This window comes from Mastigoproctus giganteus, chromosome 7 (assembly GCF_048544385.1).
Source record: "Mastigoproctus giganteus isolate SK-2022 chromosome 7, ASM4854438v1, whole genome shotgun sequence".
NCBI lineage: Eukaryota > Metazoa > Arthropoda > Arachnida > Uropygi > Thelyphonidae > Mastigoproctus > Mastigoproctus giganteus.
In genome coordinates, this window is record NC_143581.1 from 123,363,534 (window position 1) to 123,388,421 (window position 24,888).

At 37.5% G+C, this 24,888-nt stretch overlaps 1 protein-coding gene across 1 annotated transcript in view; it reads left to right on the forward strand.

Moving 5' to 3' along the window:
- LOC150083179 (pantothenate kinase 3-like) overlaps positions 1-24,888 on the forward strand; it is a 233,580-nt gene that overhangs the window by 54,615 nt on the left and 154,077 nt on the right. The window lies entirely within an intron of this gene.

The window sequence follows — 24,888 nt, forward strand, 5'->3', positions numbered from 1 at the left end:
CTAATTTGTGCTGCAACCAAGTTCAATTCCTCCAGTGTGAAAGGTGGTTCCTGCTGTCCCCTGATATATGCTTCATTCTTGGCACAGATGGCAATTTGTTCCGGCAGAGTTAGTGTTGCTGGGTTCAGGATAGACAGCTTCCAGTATATTGCTCACCGATTGATGCCAGTTTGTTGTCAGAGTTCCTCGTGGAGTCTGTGTTGTGGTAATAATTTCTCCCCTGAGGAGCTTATTGGTGGTGATTTTATACACCACTCTCCAGGGTTCCCTGTTTCCAATTTCAGTAACTGGATTTTCCCGGGTCTTGCTTTCGCTTTTGACTATTTCGCTAGTATACTTATTTCTCGCTGTTCTGCATATATTCCTTAATGCCTTCACTTCAGCTGCCGGCCAAAATCGTCTCTCTCTCTCTGGAAGGATTTTCTTTTTCTAATGACGTCTCGTCTATGGTGGTGGATCTCTTAAGTCCACCATGGGACAAGTCCTGGGGTTTGTTTTCTCTTCTGGACGGTCTTTTGGCTTGCTTCCGTAATGGCCTTTGTGACGCCGTTCCTCACGTGGTCAACGAGTCGCATTCAGTTTTCATAGGGGTGGTCAATTCAGTGATCACTCAGTGTATATGGATATATGTAAGAGATTACGGGTGGCCCTAAAATAATAATTTGAATTTTTTGTCTATTTAAATTGCGTGTGTTCTCTTATCAATTTGCTTGTTTTGCAGGACGAAGAACTCGAGTTTCCTGGTTTGCTATTCACGTCTGAGTCCAAACTGAACCACGGAGTGGAAAAAGCCCCTATGATGGGATTCGAACCCGAGCCTTTTCAACCAGGTTTTGGGAGAATGGTGATTATAACTACTGTGCTACCCCACGTGGACTTGTGCTACCAATGCAGATGAGTCTGTATGTCTAGAGTACAGAGGTATCGTCACCGTTCTCTCCTCCCACACACACACACTGGGTGGAAAAGGCCAGGTTCGAATTCTGTTGATTACGCAAGGGACTTTTGTGGGCTTTTTCACGCCGTGGCTGAATTAGTCTATCTCCATTTTTAAATGACTAAAAATGGAGCCTGAAAGCTCCATTTTTAGTCATTAAAATTTGTCACTGATGTATACTGTATTTTTATTTTCTTTTATATATATAGCACATATATACAAAGGGTACTAGGAAAGTTTTGCAATACAGCTTTGTTTATTTAATTTTTTCAAAGTAATTTCCTCTACATTCAATACACCTCTCCATCCTCCGAAACCAATCTTTAAACCAGTTCTGCCAAGTTTCACTAGGGAGTAAAGCACACTCGTTGTCCCAAGCCCGTAGAAGGTCCTCATCACTGGAAAACCGCCTCCCTTTTAGCTTCATTTTCACATGCGGGAACAGTGCAAAGTCGCAGGGAGCAAGGTCTGGACTGTAGGGATGGTGCTCGAGAAGTTTCCGTCCTGTGGTGGTCATATATTCGTTGCAGGCTTTGGCGCGGTGAGCTGGAGCATTATCGTGATGGAGGTACCAGGTGTCCATTCTTGACTTTGGCCGCAGGTTCTTCATAGATCCAATGACTTTAGGCAGGCATTGTTCAGTATACCACTTAGCTGTGACTGTCTTCTGCGTGTCCAAAACGACACGTTCCACAATTCCACTCGATTTGAAAAATACAGCTATCATTTTCTTCTTTACAGATCGGGATTTTCTGACAATTACGGGTGTGTCGTCATCATCAAAGACCCAAACTTTGTTTTGAGCCTTGGTCGGCAGATCGTAATAGTACAGCCAAGTCTCGTCACCTGTCACGATGTTGTTCACATACCGAGATTGTCCCTTATCAAACTTTTTTTTTAACATCTCCCGGCACCAAGTCACACGTCGTGTCATCTGCTCTTCAGTCAGTTGATGCGGCACCCAGAGAGAACAAAGTTTCTTAACGTGCAAATGATCTTGCAGAATCGAACTAATTGCTGGTGCATTTAGGCCCAAAGTATCCTCTATCTGTTGGTAGGTCACTCGCCTGTTTTCGTCAAGCATTTTCCTCACAGCACTAACGTTTTCCTCCGTAACTGACGTTCGTGGCCTTCCCGGCCTCTCAGAATCCTCCAGAGTGAAATTTCCCCTTTGGAATTCTCTATACCACCTGAATATCGTTGTACGATGTGGACAATCAGCATCTAGTGCAAGAGTCATTTCTTCTAAGCACTGGTCTATGGTTAAACCACGCACGAAATTATACCGCAAAACTGTCCTTATCTCATTTCGTGACCACGATGCCATCGCAAGCACTTTACACTCTCACTACCAGTGTTGCCATTTTAGCGGTTTTCCCGCTAGATTTAGCGGAATTGCTTCAGGTTTAGCGGATAAAAATATGAAATAGCGGATAGCGGATTTTTTAGCGGGAAGAGTATAAATATTTAGCATTTTATGTATTTTGGCAATGTAACATTTATATCAAGAAATATTCATTTAAGAAATATTAAATTAATTGTTCAATTAATTATTTAATTAACAATAAAAATAATTCATAATTGAAATAGTAGGGATATCATATTTCATAGTTTTTTTTTAGAAAGCGAAGAATCGGTTTTATATTATTCTGGATTTCCCTGAGGAGAACCCCAACAATTTTACGTAGTTACGCTCGCGGTCAAACGACCTGATCATTGGGTCATAGCTTTAAATTGTTGAATCAAATCTAAAAATGTGGAAAAAATTCTAATGACGCCTTTTTTTGAAACAGCGAAGGAATGGCATTGGATAATTTTTCTTCGTCGTATTTGTTTGGCTTCCAAGAAATGCGATCCGAATTACGGACATCTCTTTCAACGTTTCTAATAACCACAGAGCAATAAGTAATAAGAGTAATAAGTATTTCTAATAACCACAGTGTAATAATATCTTAGTATAGTCAGTCCTCGTATAGCACGATATTTGTATTCCTAGAAACCCTCGTGCAATTCAAAATTGTGCGTTTAGTAAATCCACCAGCCGACAAAATCAATTCAAATATTTATACAGTGCCATAAACGATTGTGCAGATCCAAAAAAGATAGTTCATTCGTGTCAAACAAGGTGGTTATCCATTGAAGTTGCTATAACAAGAATTTTAGAACAGTATATTGAATTAAAAGCCCATTTTGAAATAACTCGTTTGACTGACAAATGTTATACTGCAGAACTTCTTTATTCAATGTTCAAAGATGAAAGTAATTTAGCATATCTTTTTTTTTAAAACCTATCTTATCTGAAGTACAAAGAGTAAACAAATCTTTTGAATCAAATACTGCCGATCCTACATTATTACTACATGATTTAAACATGCTATTGTCGATGATTGCCAATAAAATGTTTTTGCCAAATACACATATTGAAAGGATAGAAGAGGACATTAATAATTATTTAGACCCTAAGCCATATTTAGGTTACCAATTTGAAAGAAAAATAAATGAATTAATAATAAATAAACTTATCACAACAACAGATGAAATTTCAATAAGAGAGAGATGCCGTAATTTCTTGATTGATTTGTATCAATAATTAAAACAACGCCTTCCGGACAACATAAAAGAATTAGAAAAAATGTCATTAATCTCAGTTAACAATATATTAAAGCAACAAAAAGAACACTGATAAATTTATTACAAAATTTAAAATTGTCTGAAGTAGAAATTGAAAAAATTGAGCAACAGTATATAAACATTACTCTCGTTAAATGGGAAAACATCAACAATACAATGAAGAGGTCAGAAGTTTCGAAATATCGAGATGAAAGCGGTAAAAATCCATTTAAAGAAATTAGCGATTTGCATTGGGTATTTTAATTTTGCCATTATCCAATGCAGATGTGGAAAGAATATTCAGCAACTTAAATCTAGTAAAAAACAAAACACGCAACAGAATGAGTGTTGGCACGGTTAATGCAATCTTATCAGTACGATACGGGCTCAAAAGAGTTGAAAAGTGTTGTAAAAATTATGTTTTACCTGAAGAAGTGCTTCGCAAAATAGGTACACATGAAGCATATGATGAGGAGGTATTGAATTTCGAAATTAATTTAGATTTTTAGATATTGATTTTATATTAAAAACAGAAAAATAAATAACTATTTATATATACTATTTGTTTGTTTGTTTTTATTCACTACAAAGTACAAACAAATGAAAATTTAAAAAATTTGGCGGGTCAAGTGCTAAAAATAGCGGATTTTGAGTATGCGGCTAGCGGGAAATATTATTAAGAGTTGGCAACACTGCTCACTACTAATGAATAACTGAGCCCATCGACTTGGCGCGGCAGCTACTATGCACGTATGAACATGTCTCAACATGCAGCAACAAGCAGCTTCCTGTGATTCATTGTTGCGTCATATTGCAAAACTTTCCTAGTACCTTTTGTATAAATACAAATACTATATTGGTTTTTATATTTAAATTCTGAATAATAGTTCCTTGATAAAAATGTAAAATAAGAGGTCAAAAATGTTTTATGTTCTTTCACTTAAAATAAAGTAACAATAAAAACAATTTAATAGAAACTTTAACTTATTTATTTTACAATAAAAGGTATACGAATAAAATTTAAACACTTAACAAGTTAAGTTTAAGTATGCTTTTATATATTACACATTTTCTTCTTTTATTATTATTATTATTAGAAATTTTATCACTATTTTAGAAAATATTTACACTAAAAATGAGGACCTCTCTCCAGGTGAGGTCCCCGACCATGGCCGGTGGCCGTAGCGTTAATGCGGCCCTGGTCCCACCATCTCATGGATCTAGCTATACAGAACGCAGCCAAACGAGTCCGCATATACTGCTGGACTAATCAGTGATTCTCACTAGAAATCAAAACCACGCTAAACAAAAAAGAATTCTGAGCATTTAAGATATACTGTAGGAAAGCCAACATAGGAAACAAAATATGGTAAAAACAAGTAAACCCAACCTTCGTTCGAATTTTAAGACCCAGAAATAGCAATATCATCTTTGAAAAACAGGATTCTTCCTCGAGCCTCCGAAGAAAGTTCGCTTGACCCGGATACACTTCTCAACTGGGTATGGAAAACTTTTCAGGGCCTTCATAAGGATCTCTTTCAGGGCCTTCATAAGGATCCTCTCCATTGCTTGTTCCTCCTGTCCTAACAAATACAGTCTATCTCTACTTTTCACCATAACCTTAAAAAAAAATCGTAACCTTAACAACTTCCCGAATAACCTACCACAGAGTCAGAATAATTCTATTCATCCCAAAAAATCTGCAGTACTTATTACATTGACGTACTCGTACGGCCTTCGATAAAATTATACAGTCGACTAATGTTCTCACAGTATGGAACCACTACAACACACTACAAACCCCTTAGGGTCACGTGGAAACTTAACTTGTTAAGTGTTTAAACTTTATTCGTATACCTTTTATTGTAAAATAAGTTAAAGTTTCTATTAAATTGTTTTTATTGTTACTTTATTTTTAAAGTGAAAGAACATAAAACATTTTTTACCTCTTATTTTACGATTTTATCGAGGAATTATTATTCAGAATTTAAATATAAAAACCTGTATAGTATTTATATTTATATATATGTGCTATACAGTATATATAAAAAAAAAAATAAAAATACAGTATACATCCAGTGACAAATTTTAATGACTAAAAATGGAGCTTTCAGGGGAAACGGACCCTTTCTTCAGCATTAACCCCCAGGGGCTGACATCTGGTGAGTATGGGCTTGGCGCACCCAGGGTCCTGAGCTGGATATCATCATTCTTCTCTTCCTTGGTGATTCCTTTCTACTTCTCTCTCTCTCTCTCTCAGGGTAAAAGGGAAATTTTTTTTGGCTGGTGCAGCATAAGCCTCAGGCTTCCTTGCACCATATGGCTAATAAGAATAATAATAATAACTTATACAAATTCTAACAGAATATGGACTCGTAAATAAATAAATATATATATATTACACACACACACACACACCGGGTAGTTGTAAAATAAGTTTCCCTGTCCCTAGTGTCAAAAGGGTTAGAGTTAGCACTGTGAAAATCTGTGGGTGTCACTTAGAATATGGGGAGGCGATTTGTAGAAGAAAAAAAAATTAGTTCAAATTTCCGCCACCAGGGGGAAATCGGCAATGCACATATGTATAAGTTGTCATTTACTAAGGCGCATTTAGGGCTAGAGCCTCAAGCTGCGAACAAATTTGGACTATGTATGTATAAAGTGCTTTAGCATCATAATACACAGCCATTTCTGAATAAACAGAAAATTTTTAAGGCGGCATCGTTTTAGGTTATATCTCATATTGTGAATACCTTCACAACGAGTTGCCATGATATTGCACTACTTCAAATAAGTAACGCTTCACCTAAGGAGAAGACTAATGTTACTTATTCTCAGATAGGTATCACCACCCAGACGGCACCGTTTCAGGGCTATTTGGCCCTTCTTCGGTGAGTGGGTAGGTACCCAAGTGATGCAATGATGGCAAAAACAGTTATGAAGTATAACTCCACAATATGAGAGATGCCTGATGGTGTACGATGTAGCCCTAAATGCGCCTTAGTCTAAAAACATCGTACACCATCAGGCATCTCTCATATTGTGGAGTTATACTTCATAACTGTTTTTGCCATCATTGCATCACTTGGGTACCTACCCACTCACCGAAGAAGGGCCAAAGAGCCCTGAAACGATGCCGCCAGGGGGAGCCTGATGATGTCCGGAGTTTCCGAGAATAGGTAACAACAGCCTTCTCCACTGGGGAAGCGTTGCCTATTCGAGGAGTTTATGAGTTTTTGAGTGGTGTGAGTTGAAGGAGTTATTGTCCCTTTCATTCTTCTACACCGTTTCTTTTCCTCTTCCACTCCTACTATAACTTTCCCTCTACTTTTTGCTTTTCTAAGTCTTTTTTTTTTTTTTTTTTTTATGAGAACCCCAAACACGAAAGGTATCAAAACCTATAGTACTTAGTACCGTGCATGGGTTGAAGGAGACGTATGGGGAGAGGGGAGGGGGATGCCGGAAACTTTGCTCTAGAGACTAAACATGGGTTTCACCACTTCAAGCCTCCAATAAGCAAAGTGGTGGTATTTCACCGGTTGATGAAAGTCATCTACCACCTGAAAAATAGGGACATGTGGATATTCGAGTAGATATTCACATACATACATAAATACCCCTGAAACGGTGCCGTCTGGGTGGTGGTACCTATCTGAGAATAAGTAACATTAGGCTTCTCCTTAGGTGAAGCGTTACTTATTTGAAGTAGTGCAATATCATGGCAACTCGTTCTGAAGGTATTCACAATATCAGATATAACCTAAAACGATGCCGCCTTAAAAATTTTCTGTTTATTCAGAAATGGCTGTGTATTATGATGCTAAAGCACTTTATACATACATACGTTGTCATTGACTTCAAAACACGCTGCTTTTGCAAATGACATCCAGTTAGATAAAAGCAGAGAGGCTAACGCCACCGTCAATAACCATTATGGCTCTTAGAAAAAAGGAACGTGCTCTTTCAGTAAAACTGTTCTACTCAAAGAACAGTAATGCTAATGCAGCACTACTTGAATATCGGAAACTTAAAGGTTTGCTTAAAGAACCTTTGATGTCAGTGGAGCTTCGAAAACTAATAAAGAAATTTATAGCGACTGGAAGTTATCCCGGTAGTCATCCTGGCAAGGATGACCACCTATTGGAAAGGAGGTAGTAGATGAAGTGGCAGTTGCAATGGTTAGAATGAGAAACACTACCTGTCAGTCTTGCCTGCCAGAGGTGTGTTAAGAGACATGAAACTTCCTTGGTCTACTGTGTGTAAAGTGCTTTGAATAATTTTACGCTGGTACAAGATTCACGTAGTGCAAGAACTAAAGTCTTGTGATCAGCAACAACGAATAGAACGAAGTCTATTCGTTGTTGCTGTTGCTGTCTTTGTTTTATTCTACGATTTCTGGCTCGTATGGAACTTGACGATGCATAGGCTCGAATGATCTTGTGGTCTGATCAGGCACATTTCACTCTTCATGGGTGCTGTGAATGCATAAAACTGTTGAAAATGGGGAACATCTCGTTCGACATACAGATGCTTGTGGATTTCAAAGCAAGCATTAAACACCATGTAGCTAACATTCCCAATGAGATGGTACGCGAAATTGTGTCGCACGCAGTCCTCCGTTTTCAGAATGTTGCCTCAAGTGAAGGAAAGCATGAAGAACAATATCTCTAGATTTCTAAGTTCTGATATTAAAATCTAATCCTAAGTTAATTGTTCCATCTCACGTTTACAGTGCCAATTTCTCCCCACCAGGGGAGAAATTGGCACTGTAAACGTGAGATGGAACTGTAAACGTGAGATGGAACAATTTCATCATTTCAGTGCCAATTTCTCCCCACCAGGGGAGAAATTGGCACTGAAATTTTTTTTTTCTTCTGCAAATCGCTTCTCCATACCCTAAATGACATATCCACGATTTTCAGAGCGCTATAGTAGTAGTAGTAGTGGCATGTGATGCAAGAAAGCAAATGTATGAGCTTATGCAGCATCAGCCAAAAAAAAAAAAAAAAAATCACACCATTCCCTCCAAATGCCTGTCCAGTTCCTCCTTAAATTTATTCAAGCTATCAACTTCCACAACGACAGATGGAAGTTTGTTCCAGCAATTAACCACCCGCTGGCTTCCGCACATCTATTCTACATCTGTCTTTTCTTAATTTGAATTTATGCCCCCTTAGGTTCGTAATCTGAACAAGTGGAAGGATCCCATCAGAATTCAGCGTGCTCAATCCATTCAAGGCCTTATATACCTCAATCAGATCACCGCGCAGGTGCCTAGTCTCCAGCCACTGCAATTTGCAGAACTTAAGCCTCTCTTGATAAGAGGATCCCTTCATTTCCCTCACCAGTCTTGTTGCTCTTCTCTGTACCCGCTCAAGTAAATCTACATCCTTCCTAAAATGAGGTCTCCAGACCTGTACGCAGTACTCAAGGCGCGCCCTGACCATTGCCTTATACAGAGGGATAATCACCTCCTTTTCCCTGCTAGCAAAATTCCTATATATCATTGACAAAACCCCATGACCTGCCCTGGCAGCCTGTCTGCATTGCTCAGAGAACTTCATATCTGACTGCACAATTACTCCCAGGTCTTTTTCATTTTCTACCACCTTAAGTGTAGTACCACACAGTTGGTACGTTTCTCTGGGGTTATTTCTACCCATATGCAGTACTTTGCATTTGTCAAGGTTAAACTTCAGTTGCCACTTCTTAGCCCATCTGCCCAAATTATCTAGATCCTGTTGCAGTAGCAGACTGCCATTACTGTCATTAACAACCCAGCCAACCTTTGTATCATCTGCAAACTTCGACATTAAGCCTGATATACCTTCATCAATATCATTGATAAATATACAAAACAACAGTGGACCTAACACCGAACCCTGTGGGACTCCACTAATAACATTAGTCCAAGAAGAGCAGCACCCATTGATTACCACCCTCTGTCTTCTCGCACTTAACTATCCTTTTATCCATTGTAGCAACTTACCCTTAATACCATTCTGCTCCAATTTGTACAATAGTCTTTCATGCGCAACAGTGTCAAAAGCTTTCCTGAAATCCAAATATATGATATCAAAATTGTTTTTTGCATCCAGTTCCTTTGTAACCACATCATAATATCCTATCAGATTTGTCAGACAAGACTTTCCCTTAACAAACCCATGCTGTGGCTGAATTATTGCTGCAGTCTTGTCTAGATGATCCTGCAATGCATCTTTAACCAGCGACTCCATTATTTTACCCGGAACAGAAGTTAAACGAACTGGTTTGTAATTACTCGTGTCACCCTTCGATCCCCCTTTGTGAATTGGGGATACATTTGCACATCTCCAGTCCAAGGATGCTCTCATAATTATGGCTAAGGGTTTGCTTAGTTGCCTTGCCGCCTCCTTTAATATAACTGGATAGATCCCATCCACCCCAGGTGCTTTTCTTACGTTTAACTTCAACAATTTCTCTTCCACTTTGCTCTCAGTTATTACAAGATCATTAAGCACCCTGCTACAATTTGATAATCTTCTGCCATTTTCAAACCTTAATAATTCCTCACGTGTGAATGTAGATGCAAAATACTCATTCAGTTTGTTTGCTATCTGAGCAGGATCATCAACAGTCGAACCATCGATGTCAAGTGGACCAATCAGATTCATCCCCTTCCTTTTCGAGTTTATATAAGTAAAGAAATCCCTGCTGTTTTTCTTAGCATCTTTTGCCAAGGATTTCTCGTAATCTGCCTTCGCCTGCCGAACCTCCTTTGTGACCTGATTACAGATTAACTTATATCTGCCATAGGCTTCTGAGTAGCTTGATAATTTATATGCATCCCATGCATTTTTCTTCTCTGTTACGAGTCTCATTAGTTCATTTGACAACCATTTAGGCCTAAACCTTGAACAATATTTCTTAATAGGTATGAAACTTTTAGTAGCTTCCACGATTAATTCCTTGAATGCTTCCCACTTAGAATTTACTGTTGGTAACATCGTCAGTTGATCCCACTGTACAGAATTAAAGAACTGTCGGAGACCACTGTACTCGCCTTTACGGAAGCGAAAACCCTTTCCTTTACCCCTGATGGTAATTAAATCTTTAAGTAAATCCCACGTCAGTACACTGTGATCACTGCCACCTAGTGGTTCTTTTATCTGCAAATTCCTAATACATGAATGATCACTGCTGATAACCAGATCAAGAGTATTACTTTCTCTGGTTGCCTCTCGAACATGCTGCTGCAGAAAACAATCATCCAATAAATCCACAAAAGTCTGACTAGTGTGTGAGTGCCCAACCCACAAGTTCCAGTCAATATCTGGGAAGTTAAAATCCCCCATTATAAAATATTCCGATTTACTAGCCCACTCTATTTCTCTGTACAATTGTTCATTGCACTCATTCGAGTCATTAGGCCTATAACACACTCCTACTCTAATTTTTGCTTTCGCAGTGCTTATGTCACACCAAACTGACTCAACAGTGCACTGTTCATCTATATCAACTGGATGCACTTCTTTTGATTTTATATTTTTCTTTATTAACAGCATAACACCTCCTTTCCTATCCTGTCTATCCTTTCTGTACACATTGTACTTCCCAAATTCCAGTTCGGCATTCCTTATATCTGGGTGACACCACGTCTCTGATATCCCAACAATATCCGCCTTTGATGTCTTGACGAACACTTCAGATTTATTTACTATACTTCTAGCATTGGTATACATGCAAGTATACATGCACCTATTCCCAGCCACTATAACACATCCCATATACCCACCTGTTTCTCGATGACTGACATCCGTCCCTGAAACCCCCAACACCCCTCGCCCCAGGTCGCTACTTATTCTAATAGAAGTAGCCACCGTTTTGATACTGGGGTCTCCTGAATAGGGAAACTTATTTTATAACCACCCGGTATATACAGTGGTGTTCAAAGAAAGTGCATTAGTTCTAAAATTATAATTTTTGTCCAAATAACGTAAGTATATGGCAATATTTATTACAGATTGCATCAGATAATATTGACACGCGTAGGTAATGACGTAATATTGCATCAGCTGTATAAGCACACTTTGCAAGAGTTGCAGTCATTCTTTGCTTGTATCCGGATGGCGAATTACGAGCAGTTGACGCCACGAAGAAAGAGTGCTATTGTTGCTTTACGTGAGGAAGGATGTTCTTCCCGTCATTGCTTATAGAGTGTCTTGTAATTAATCGACTGATTAGATTTCTTTCCAAACTCAATAATACTGGGTCTGCTGATAGGAAAAACGGAACTGGACACAAACGAGTCTCTACGCTAAAACAGGACAGCGTTTTGAAGCGCTTATATCTTAAAAACCATAAAGCTCTTCGTCTGAGCTGAAAAGAGAATGGGAAGAACATACAGGAGTGGTAGGAAGTGCAGTAACAGTCAGAAGAGCCTCTTCAAAAATATACTTGTAGCCCGTCCTAAGAAGAAGCCCCTCCTCACACAAAAAATGAGAGTGGCCCGATTAATTTGGAAGAATAGTAAGGAGCATGTCAAATGGACCCCCGAGCAATGGAAGTCAGTTGTTTTCTCGGATGAGAAGAAATTCATCCTGCATGGCTCTGATGGGAGACAAACGATTTGCCGTAGACGTGATGAAGAATATCATCCAGACTGTATGATGTCTACAGTGAATTCCCTACCAGCCAAATGATATGGGGCTGCATTTCGTATCGCGAAGTAGGTCACCTGCAATTTATAAAAGGTTCCGTAAATGCCACTGGATACCTGGCTATGTTGGAAGACAAATTGCTGCCAACCATGAGAGACCATTTCAACCTGCCAAGTAACTGCATCTTTCAGGACGACTTTGCTCCTCGTCATCCGGCGAAAAGTGTAAGTAGGCCCTTCTGTAGTTACTTTAGCTTATCCCCGGGGGCTCACATCTGGTGAGTATGGGCTTGGCACACCCAGGGTCCTGAGCTGGATATCATCATTCTTCTCTTTCTTGGTGATTCCCTTCTACTTTTGACTCTCTCTCTCTCTCTCTCTCTCTCTCTCTCTCTCTTTCTCTCTCTCTCAGGGTTACTCGGGAACTTTTTTTTTTTTTTTTTTTTTTTTTTTTTTTTCCTGGTGCAGCATAAGCCTCAGGCTTCCTTGCATAATGTGGATATTAATAATAATAATAAAATAACCTCATTAGAGGTTCGACAGTAATGTGTTTACATTTGTTAAAGATGAAAAAATGGTTGGAAGAACGGTCCATTACAACTCTTAACTGGACAGGAAACAGCCCAGACCTGAATCCTATAGAGAACTGTTGGCATTGTGTGGAATCTACAGTTGCCAGAAAGACACCAAAAACCCTTCGTGAACTTCAGGAAGCCATTATTCGTGTTTGGAACCACGAACTATCAGTTGATCTTGTCAGTGCCTTGACAGTGTGCTGCTGTCATCAGGGCCAGAGACGGTTCAACTAAATATTAATTTGCACCTGTTGAACTTTTCATTTTGTTTTCCATTTAAAATGATAAACTGAAGCAAATTGAGGGCTTCTGATAACATTTCAGCCGTAATTGTCGTGTTTACCAAAACTGCTGTATAAAGGTTGCAAATGCTCATTTTGGAATATTTTGAGAGCGCCTGTCAAATATTCCTTAGCTTTGCCTTAACTATTAATAAATATCTTTTGTTTATATTTCTATTTGTGATGCTAGTCATTAATGTAACATACCATCGCCAGAAAGGGTTAGAAATGTGAAATTCCCAGGGTGATGCACTTTCTTTGAACACCAGTGTATATATATATATATTAAAGGGGCCTCAAATTTTAATATGGCTGGAGTCCTCTTTCATCTTGAATCGGACCCTGGGTGGGAGAATAGTAGTAAAAACGATGTTATACCACGTAATGTTCCTGAATATCTCGAGGATAATCCTCTTCTTTATAAATATGGTAGAGCAGAGTGTCTAGTATCTCAGAAGATATAAATTTGTGTTACTATTTGGAGCCCGATATCACAAGTTTTGACTTGCGGTGGTCTTCGGTCTTGCGGTGCTAAGTCTAGTTTATTTTTAAACTGCATCATCCTATCTTAGTTGGATTGATACGTAGTTTGTTTAAAGCTGCCCAGGATGAGAGGTCGACCAAGACGTGGTTTTCAACTAAGGTGCACACAGAGGAAATGGGATGATAAGTTGCGTATGGTACCTGAAAACTGGGATCATCTTAGGTACGATTGTGAAATCTACGAGCATATATGATGCACTCTATTCACGGTATACGCTATCTTCCAAAAAACCTACTGCTTCCAATGCAATTCTTGCTTAATTTGTTTAATCAAGGCCTTCTTCAATGGCAATTCTCAACATATCTGCTTAACTTTTCTAGATCCTGTAGCAGTAGCATATTATAATTACTGCCATTAACCACCGTGCAAAAACTTTTGTTTCATGTGCACACTTGGACATTAACCTTGATATGCCTTCATCAATGTGTTTAATATGATATCAAAATTATTTTTTGCGTCCAGTTCCTTTGTGAACACATTGTAATATCCAATCAAATTGGTCAAACAAGATTTCCCGTTAAGAAATCCATTCTGTATCTGAAATGTAATTGCAGCTTTCATTACTTTGTTTACCACTGACCACGGGCATCATGGTGCAAGGTGGGGCAAGTGCATCACCTTTGCATTTGGAAGTAATACACAATTTTTAATATTTCCATTAATTTATTGAAAAATAATATATTGCATGTATTCGAAAATTTGGTGAACAAAAAATTTATTCCCACATGCACCACCTTGCAAAATATCCTGCCAGTGACTCCATTATTTTCCCTGGAACAGAAGTTAATTACTTCTGTTACCCTTTGATTTCCCTTTGTGAATTGGGGCCACATTTGAGCATCTTTTTATTGTTTTTCCTTGCTGCCTCCCTTAATATGATTGGATAGATCCCATCCACCCAGGCGTCTTTCTTATGTTTAAATTTAACAATTTAGCTTTGGATTTATTCTGAGTTATTGCAAAATCGCTTAGCTCTCTGTTTGAGTCTAATAAACTTCTGGCCTCCACTTCCCTAAATTATTCCTCATGTGTGAATGTGTGTGATGCAAAAAACTCATTCAGTTCGTCAGCAACCTGAGAAGGATCATCAACAGTCAAACGATCGATATCGATTGGATCAATTTTATTCATCGCCTTTCTTCCAGTGTGGGGTTCGAGCCCGTCACCACCAAATACGGAGGATGTGGAAAGGTCAGGGAATGACCACCGCATATTCCCGGAGCAATATGGCCTTAGTTGCTAATGCTCCTAAAAAAAAAAACCAGCCCAAAACATCTTCCAGTGTTTAAATGAGGAAAGAATTTTTAACATCACGAGTCTCACCAACAAACTAAATCCACTGCAATATGGTCCCATTTACTTGTTTGGAAAATTGAAACAGTATCTTTGTGGAACGCATTTTGTGGATGATGAACATCCGAAACAGGCAGTGATTGAGTGGTTTGACGAGAAAAATACAGATTTCTACAAGGAGGGATTTAAGACTACCTAGTTGATTGTAGAGTTATAAATCATATTTCCTGAGTCTGGGATAAGAGAAACTACTGTATATGTTTGACAATATTTTTTAAATGTCCCTCGTATCACTGTTTTCTCATATTGAGTGGAAAAGGTTCTTCTATCACTGAGGAGGAAGTTCTTTGTTTTCCTTTTCTTCTTTCCACAATGGTGTTTGAGTTTTATCATGTCTCATGCGAAGGTTGCATGATTTTTAACTCCGAGAGAGAGAGAGAGAGAGCATGGAAACCGATCGAATAAGAAATTCAAATTCTAATTCACTCAATTACAGACACAAATATACTGATGCCTCATTGTCTTAACTACTTTGCCGCTTTATGCACAGAACTATACACTGTATACATTTTTTCTTACTGCCAATATAGGTCAACCTCAGTTTCGATTACTGAATTCGATTACTAAGGGGGGGGGGAAGGAAATTGTTAGCTGATATTTTATCTTAATTAGGGCTCTTGATGTATTATTTATTTGTATGCTCGAAGGGTAGTTCCAGAACATTTGAAAATACGGGGTTCCATTTAGTTACACACACCACAGCAAATAATGTTGTGACGTGTGTGTGTAAATAAACTACAGTAACTAAATACTTTCCTCCTTTCCGTTTCATCTGATCTCATGAAAATTTGGACGGATATTGCCACCTAAAATGTTTATTATTCCTAACTTTCATTCTAGAGCATGCTGTTTGTGTACATATGTGAGTGTAACCTCTGAGTCTTTTTTCCAGTTCTATAATTGATGTTATGGCTGCTGCCACAGATACCTGACATAGTTTACATTTTGCCTTCGGCTAGTGTTTGTGGTAGGTAAAGTAGGGCATGGACAGCTACAGTAGGGCTAAGGGAAGGGAAGAATTCTCCTCATTTAGTGTTTCCAGCACAGACTTCATTCTGTTTACTTAAACATGCAATTCTGCTTTGGCGTAATATAACCAATTCTTTTGTTCCGAGTGGCACAGATTTGGTCTACTATGCAAGGAAAGATTGTTAGTTCAAACTCCCACTTCGATCTTTCTCTTAACCTAGGGGTTAGGTGAGGTGAAATTTCGTTTCTATTTTAAAATTTCATATCATTTATATAAATTATTAATTATTTTTAAAAGATGATGAATTGCTAATTTAAAAAATGTATCTGACAGTAGTTTTCCTTCATTCTAAACATAGATACTGTTTTGTGTGTGTCAGAATTTACATAATGATGATTTTTATTATATATACATACAGTATTTATACTGGTGCGTGATATGTAAAGACGTGATAACTGTTATTTCTTAATTGTAACTGTGCAGTGATGTTCAAAGTTGGGATAACTTTAAGAACAGATCGAGGCTCATTTATCGTCGATTTATTAGATTTTTTTTTTTTTTTTTTTACGATCTTCTATCGTATCTCATACGATAGAGAAGATTATGTCAGCTGACAATACAGATAAGTAACTTAAACGCTAAAAAACACACCTTGTGTTTACTTTTCAAAACAAGTTAGTTTTCTTTTAGTTTATTGTACTGTACTAAATAAAGTGTCCCGTTATAAAAAAACAAAAAAAGAACCGGGGATTCTCTGTCATACATATTAGAGTTTTATCGGTGAAACAGTCTGAGGTAAACGCTAAAACATTTTATAGGAGTTTAAAAAAATATTTAAAATAAATTTCCACATAATGTGATGGTTATATTGAAGGACATCACTTGGCTTGTTGAATTCTCAAATCATATGAACAGAACTGCACTCCATGTGAAATCAGTGTACCATACCATACCGCCAGGTTCGCTATGGTTGCTAAAGGACGCGGGGCAGGGTGAGACGGGGATGAAGTTCGCTTCTGCATGAAATTAACAAAGCAATTAGTTTATGATTTCTATAATACAGAAAACACAGCATTCGTTACCTAGCATATACGAATTTTTGCAATTTGCTGATGACTGTGACGTTTCTGAATCAACTTTGGGCCTCTCTTCAAGTTTGCAAAATAAAGAAAGAAAAAGTAGAAAATTCTATATATATATATATATATATATATATATATATGAAATAAAATTTCGAAGTAAATCTGTATAAATTACTGTGTAAAGAACGTGATTTTCCGATCAAATAAAATTGAAAATGTTGAATGGATTAATAGAAGTTGAGTTGTTGACGAAAAGAGTGTCACTCCAGATTTGGAGATATGACTGTACCATTTGCAAAAGTTGATTGTAGAGTTATAAAGAGAGAGAGAAATAAGTAGATTTTCGGTGGAAAAGGGCCCAAAGGACTCCACCTGAGGCGAGGCCGAAAAACCCGATCAGGATAGATCATTCGGTCTAGCCTTAAAGTAAAGCAGACGCGTCAAGAGCTAACTCCCGTGTACAGGGTAGTAACATACAGATTGTCCACCCCTCATAGGCGATAATGTTAATTCGGTTACATGTTAAAACGCGTAGAAAGTGGAGCCACCAGTTTGGGACCGTAGAAATAGGCCGGAACATTGCGAAGAGTTCGTGGAGAATTTTCTACAGTTTTGTAATCGCGATGGACAGATTCACAGATTAGTATGAAATATTCACAATTAATTATTGTTCCAATACAAAAAAAAAAAAAAAAAAAGACATTATAAAAGACGGAAGAATAATAAAATATAAACATAAGTAAAGATATCGGCAAATTTAAATCAACGGTTATGATAGTTCCGTTCTCTCCTTAATTAGTTCAAACTCGTCTGCTTTTACTCCTTACCATTTTTCTCTCCCCCCTTTTCTCCCTTACTCGAGTATACATATGGTAATTTATTTTTTTGACATATTTAATTCTTTTCCTTTATTTTTACTTTTGGCATGGCATCCTATGAAATGAACACTGCGTCTTCATAGCCACTAATATATATATTTTTTTGTATACTACGCAAAAATACAAAGAATCTGGAATCAATGAAAAATTTTGGACACAATTATCTGTGACTAAATTTTGACCGTTTTATTGCTGAGTTAGTTATTTTATTTAACAAAAGTAATTTCTATAACAAAAGTAACCCCTGTCTTGTAGCGGTGAAGGGAGTTGTATACAGCAATGTGCTTTCTGTATATAATAGAGAGGTCTTCTAGTTTAGCATTCTTTCATTTAGATCACTATTTATTTGATTAGTATTACAAATAAATAATAAAAAAATACAAACATCATACTTTATAATTCAAATTCCTTTAATTTATGAAGTTTCTCATCACATATGAAAGATATTTGAATTATATGTAGTCTTCTGTAAATTAAAATAGTAATATCATCACATGAACCATCCTGTAATATATAAAAAAAGCACATTGGTTTAAATCATAAAATTAAAAGCAAGACTAAAGACCAGGGGGCTCACATCTGGTGAGTATGGGCTTGGCACACCCAGGGTCCTGAGATGGATATCATCATTCTTCTCTTTCTTGGTGATTTCCTTGTCTCTCTCTTAGGGTAACTTGGGAATTTTTTTTTGGTGCAGCATAAGCCTCAGGCTTCCTTGCACCATATAGCTAATGCTAATAATAACAAGCAACATAAATAAATTAATAATAAAGCACTGTGTCACAGTCTTTAATACAATCCTTGTTTTCATAAACTGTAAAGAAGCTAGACATATATTCCATGCTGTTACTGAGAGATAAGCTTTGCTTCCTTTGGTATCAGTATCTTTCTTACAACTCCAGCATCAAAATTCAGATAATTTCGATACTGGAGTTGAAAGAAAGATACAGATAGACTCTGAAACATGTTTAAGGCTTTCTTGTGGGCTGTGAGCTCTTCTGAAGGTTTCTTTGGAATATTTCTGAAAGCCAGAAGAAGCATCATGCTTCATTTTTATGTTTGAGTCTTTAGTTGTGTGTATTATAGTTATCTTTTTAAAAAACGGTCGGGTATATGCATTATATTTTTATACAATATATGTAGCTTTCGTTTCCTCCAAGCAAAAGTGAAAATGAGAAACATTCATAACAGAATAAAACATGTGGGTTGTAATGATTTGCACATAGTCTCCTGTAACTCAGGAGCAAAGTAATGTCAATCTAGGAGTGGCTCTTAGATGAAGTTAAATTTTTTTATCTCTTCAATCTCACGATAGTCGTACAAGAGAGTGGAGTGATAGGTGCATGCATTTCAAGAACTGATTTTGAGTGGATTTACACTGATGAGCTGCATGCCAGCAGGAGAAAGGAGATATTAAAAAAAAAATATCCAGAAATCAAAAATCTCATGGGATATGATCCAAACTTCAAGTACATAGTTTTTAGCATGATCTTATTACAGTTTTTCAGCTTTTGGGTATTATGCAATGCTTCTTGGATTACCCTTTTACTTTCAGTATACTGTTTTCATGGTGTGTTAAACCATTCTTTGATGCTTGCAATTAATGATATTTCTCACAACTTAGTCTTTGGACATTATAATCCATTAAGAAACAGAATATTTGGGATAATTGCAAATTTTCCCATTGGAATTCCTATATCAGTGACTTTCAAGAAGTATCATCTTAAATATCATGGATATTCAAGGAAAAAAAAAAATTAAGAAATTTGAAACAGAAAGCTAAACTTTCTGTTTGAAGAAATTGTGAGTTTAATTTACATGAAGATAGCCAGGGATGATGAGTTTCAGTATGCTATGTACATTGTATTTAGGACGAACAGGGCAGATAAAAGGATGGCGGGATTATGCTTCTTATCAAAAGCATGCTGAGCACAATGAAAGCTTTCCCGAATTCAGATGTTTCGCATGCTAGTATAGAATCTGTGTGGTGTGAAATAGTTAGAAGAAAAGGTATAATGAGAGTGGGAATAATCTACAGGCTAGGTGATTGTGAAAATTATGATGAGCATCTCTAAGTAAGCGTGAATGTCTTATTATGGGTGATTTTAATTTGTGTCTAATTGATTGGAGCAAATGGGAAGGAAATTCCACACGGGACAAAATTTTAAAATCAACTAGATAATTTTTATTTATACCAACAGGTCACAGAAATTACTAGGGAAAAGAATATTTTAGACCTGATCCAGCACCCGTGAACCAGACATAATAGGGCTAACAGTACGGGAACCAGTAGCAGGAAGTGATCACCAAGTTCTACAGTGGCGGGAGAGAGGGGGGGGGGGGGGCAAAGGAATGGGTTATAATTTCAGAAAAGGAAATTGATGCCTTAAGGTGCTACATGGCCTCTATTAACTGGGTAAATATTGCATAGAGTTTGAATACAATTGAATTATGGTATAATTCAATTTTTAAAACATTAATCACAGAAGCCTTGAATGCGTAAATACCATTTATGCATACAAATCAATGCATATTAGATCAGCAGTGATCACAAAACAGCATTCAGGTGCTATATCGAAGATGGAACAGCTGTTAATAATATGGATCGAAAATCAGATTCAGAAGTGAGTGCCCCTGAGTCTAATGATCATTCAAGCAAAAGAAACAAGTATTTATAAAGATGTGTTGTGTTGGAAAAAAATTATTGGTGAAGGCGGCTATTCAACACAGCAAATTTTTAATGTTGATGACTGCTCTGTATTGGGAAATACAGAGCAGTCATCAACATTAAAAAAAATGCCGGAACCACCATACATTGCCAAAGAGGAAAATACGACAGGTTTCAAGCCGTTAAAAGATAGGGCCATGCTCTTGCTTGGGGCTACTGCAGCAGGAGATTACAGATTAAAACCACTGCTTGTGTACCATTCTGGAAATCCTCGTGCATTTAAGGGCATCAATAAAGCCACCCTACCCGTGCATTTCCGATCGAACCAGAGCGCATAGCTAACAATATCTCTCTTTGAGGATTGGTTTAAATGCTGCTTCATTCCCGAGGTTGAAAATTATTGTGAAGATAACAACGTTCCTTTCAAGATTTTGCTTCTATTAGATAATGCTCCTGGACATCCTACGCATCTAGATGATTTAAATTCAAACAGAGAGTCATATTTCTACCGCCAAATACGACTTCACTCATCCAACCTATGGATCAGGGTGTTTCAATTTAAAACCATACGATTTATGCACATTTTCTCAGGCATTGTCTGCAGTAGACGATGAGAAAAATTTTACGTTAAGAGACTTGGAAATCTTACAGTATTTACCACTCCATCTTAAACATTAATAAGGCCTAGGCAGAAATTACTAAAAGTTGTTTAAATGGCGCATGGAAGAAAATATGCCAACGGCATGTAAAAGGCTTTGAAAAAGATGAATCATATGATGAGGTTACAGATAAGATTGTAAAGGTTGTAGAGCTACTTCAGTTGAGGTTGATGCCAAAAACGTGGAGGAGTTAATAGAGGAAAAAGAGAAGGAATTATCTAACGAAGAACTTATTGACTTGCAGGCAGTGATAGTGAAAGAAGAAAATGCCGACAAAGCTCAAGATGAACCAAATGAGGAGCCGAGATGCTTCATCACCAGAGAGATGGCAATGGCATTTCATGAAATTGCATCGTCAATGGCGAGGGTTGAGAAGATGCATCCTGACAGTGAACGATTCTTAAAAGTTAACAGAGGGGTGAATGATATGCTTGCTTGCTACAAAGAAATCTACGATGAAAAGAAAAAAGCCACCGTCCAGTCAACCATTAATATGTTCTTTTGTAAGGTTGAGTGGCCGATCCCTTCTAATTCTCCACAGTGCCATATCTATCAGCTGGTGTACCCAATCTCCACAGTGGCGTACCTATCAGCTGAAGATGTCGATTCTGGCAACGATGTTCGAGAGGTAAAACTTACAGAAGTCTCCTCTCTTTTTTTATAATTTTGAAATTTTTTTAAATTGCAAGCTTTTGTAATTTTTCCTGCACTTGAGATAAAAAAAATGAATAAATACAATAAATAATTCTATTTACATGTTTGTCGAACATTTCTTTTTTTGATTCAATCAATTCAGCGAGCCCAGTTGCGAGTGCTGCACAAACATGGGGGAAATCCCGACTTACGTAGCATTCCGCGGAACGCAACCCTTACGTAAGTTGGGGAGTTCCTGTACTTGTTACTTCTCTTCCATTTGACTGCTATTCAATTTACACATCTATAACCTCATATTTTTAAATCCAGTATTTCTAAATGTTAACATTTACCCTATTCAAACTAATGAATAGGTTGAATGATGGTAAATATTCAACCTTAATATTTACCATTATATTTGTAAGATCTATGTCTTACAAATAATACTTAGTCTTAACTATGTTAAGACAACTAATGATAGGGCTAACAGAAACATGGTGCCACCCAGAAATTGGGGATGAAGAGTTCCATTATAGTATTTATAATGTATTTAGAAAAGATAGTGAAGATAGAATCAGTGGTGGGGTCATACTTCTTATCAGAAGCAGCCTGAGCTTGTAAAGAGCTTTTGCTGAATCAGCAAGTACTTCAGCCAGCATAGAATCATCATGGTGTGGTTTAGTTGGAAGCAAAAGTATAAAGAGTGGGAGTACAGCTAATGGAAATAGGGCTAATGAAAATGTGGAAGATTAGGGAAGATAGAAAAGGTGATGGAATCATGTTTCTTATCAAAAGCAGCCTGAAAGCAAAAAGCACTTTTGCTGAGTCAGAAGTTATGCCTGCTGGCATAGAATCTGTGTAGTGTGAGTTAGAAGCAAAGGTATAATGAGAGTAGAAGTGATCTACAGATCAGAATATTGTGATGACATTTATGTGATGACATTTATGACAAAATAAAACCTCCTATTTCACCCCTCCATTCATTCCAAATGCCTGTCCAGCTCAACCTTAAATTTATTTAGGCTATCAACTTCCACAACAAAAGATGGAAGTCTGTTCCACCAATCAACTACCTGCTGGCTAAAGGCAAATTTCAGCACATCTATTCTACAACTGTCTTTCCTCAGTTTGGATCTGTGCCCCGTCAGGTTTTAATTAATAATATTGTAGAGAATAATAAAGAATGTTTGCTGGCAAACAATTTTTAAAGTTTTATGATTCTTTTCAAAATCAGAACAATAATGCTTGCACCAAGTTTTGGCATGTTCTGTCTGCATCACTTTAATGTAATGATGTTATGTAATTGCTGACATACTGGACATAATTGGGTGCATGAAATGCAAGAACTCCATATGTGTTGATAAATGTCTATAAGACAAATTAAAAGGCATAGAGAACTTAAAACCCTTGTAAAGGCTGAATTAATATCAAGAAGCTCAGAGACAGAAAAATACTCTGGTTCATTTATAACCTGTACTTTTTATAGCCAAGCTGATATTGCTAATTATAGACTCATTTCAATACAATTAGCATTAAAACAAAGCCAGTGAGATTTACAAAGTTGAATAATTATTTTGAAAAGTACTCATTATTTAAAAAAAAACAAACTAATTGATAATTTTAACTTTCACTAAAATAACACAATAATTTTATTCTCATTTTATTCATTCATCTTAAAAAGGCTTATGATTTTTTTATTAATTTAACATTGCTGCAATTCTATGGCAACATAGGGGGCAAACACCAAGGCAGAAATGCACGTTTTGAAGAGTAAGGTAGCCTTAAAAGGAATAAAAAAAGATGAGGGGGGGCACATCAAGATCTCAGCTACTGAACTCAATGTCAGACCTCACACTTTTGCATCAGGCAACACAGGAGCAATCTCGAAGGCACAATGCGCCAGTCTCACAGGAGGTAGTTATTATTTGTGACTCTATTGTCAGGGAAAGGGGAAATATGTTGGGCAAGAAGGATAGGTGGAATAGGACTAGGGTACGTCTGTCAGCAGCAAAAGTAGATGGAAGTTATAGAGCAGATATCATCATTTAAGGGCACAAAAGGTGCCATTGTTGTACACATTGGCACTGATGATATTAAGAGAAGTAGATCTGGGAACTTACTTAATAAGTACAGGGCAATGTTGGGAAAAAGTTGAGTTAGGATTGAATTTGAAAGTGTCTGCAATTCTACTCAAACACAATAAGAGGGAGTACATGTTGAGAGCCTTCATAATCATTTTGACCCTGGAGAGAATATGTAAGGCTCATTGGGTAGAATTTTTCACAGCATGGTCTGTGCTTGTTAACGAAAAAAAAAAAGAAGTTTTTATCAGAATGGGATATACCTGAATAAGAAGGGGGTGTAAGAATACTTGCTGATGCCATTGAGGTATTGAGGTAGTGGTAGGCAGGTTGGAAAACTGCTAACTTGGGGGGGGGGGTTGATACACAGGATACACAGATTAATAGATTAACTACAGCTGTAGGCCACACGCTTCTTGATTAGACCGGGGTTCGAACCCGTCACCACCAAATACGGAGGATGCGGAAAGGTCAGGGAATGACCACCGCACATCCCGGAGCAATATGGCCTTAGTTGCTAATGCTCCTAAAAAAAAACCAAATACTGTAACAGCTGTAGGCAGTTGCGAAAGTGATTCTTGTACTGCTTTTACTGGAACATGCAACAATCTGCAAAGCAAGCTGTTGGGGATTTAAAGCCCTTCTGTGGGTTGTCATGGAACAAGGAAATAGATTATGTTGTATTAGGGTAACTAAGAGGAGGAATTGGTGCATGTATACTTGCATATATGTTATTGCTAACAGCATTGTAAATAAATTTGATGAATTAGAAGTACTGATTAGGTCACAAATGCAGATATTGTTGGGATATGGGAGACATGGCATCACTCATACACAAGCAATGCTGGATTTCAAAATGGGAAGTACAGTGTATACAGGGAGAACAGATAGGACAAGGAGGGGAAGGTTATGCTCTTAGTTAAGAAGCATATTAAATATGTGGCATTGCATCCAGTCAACATGGATGGCCAGAGCAATG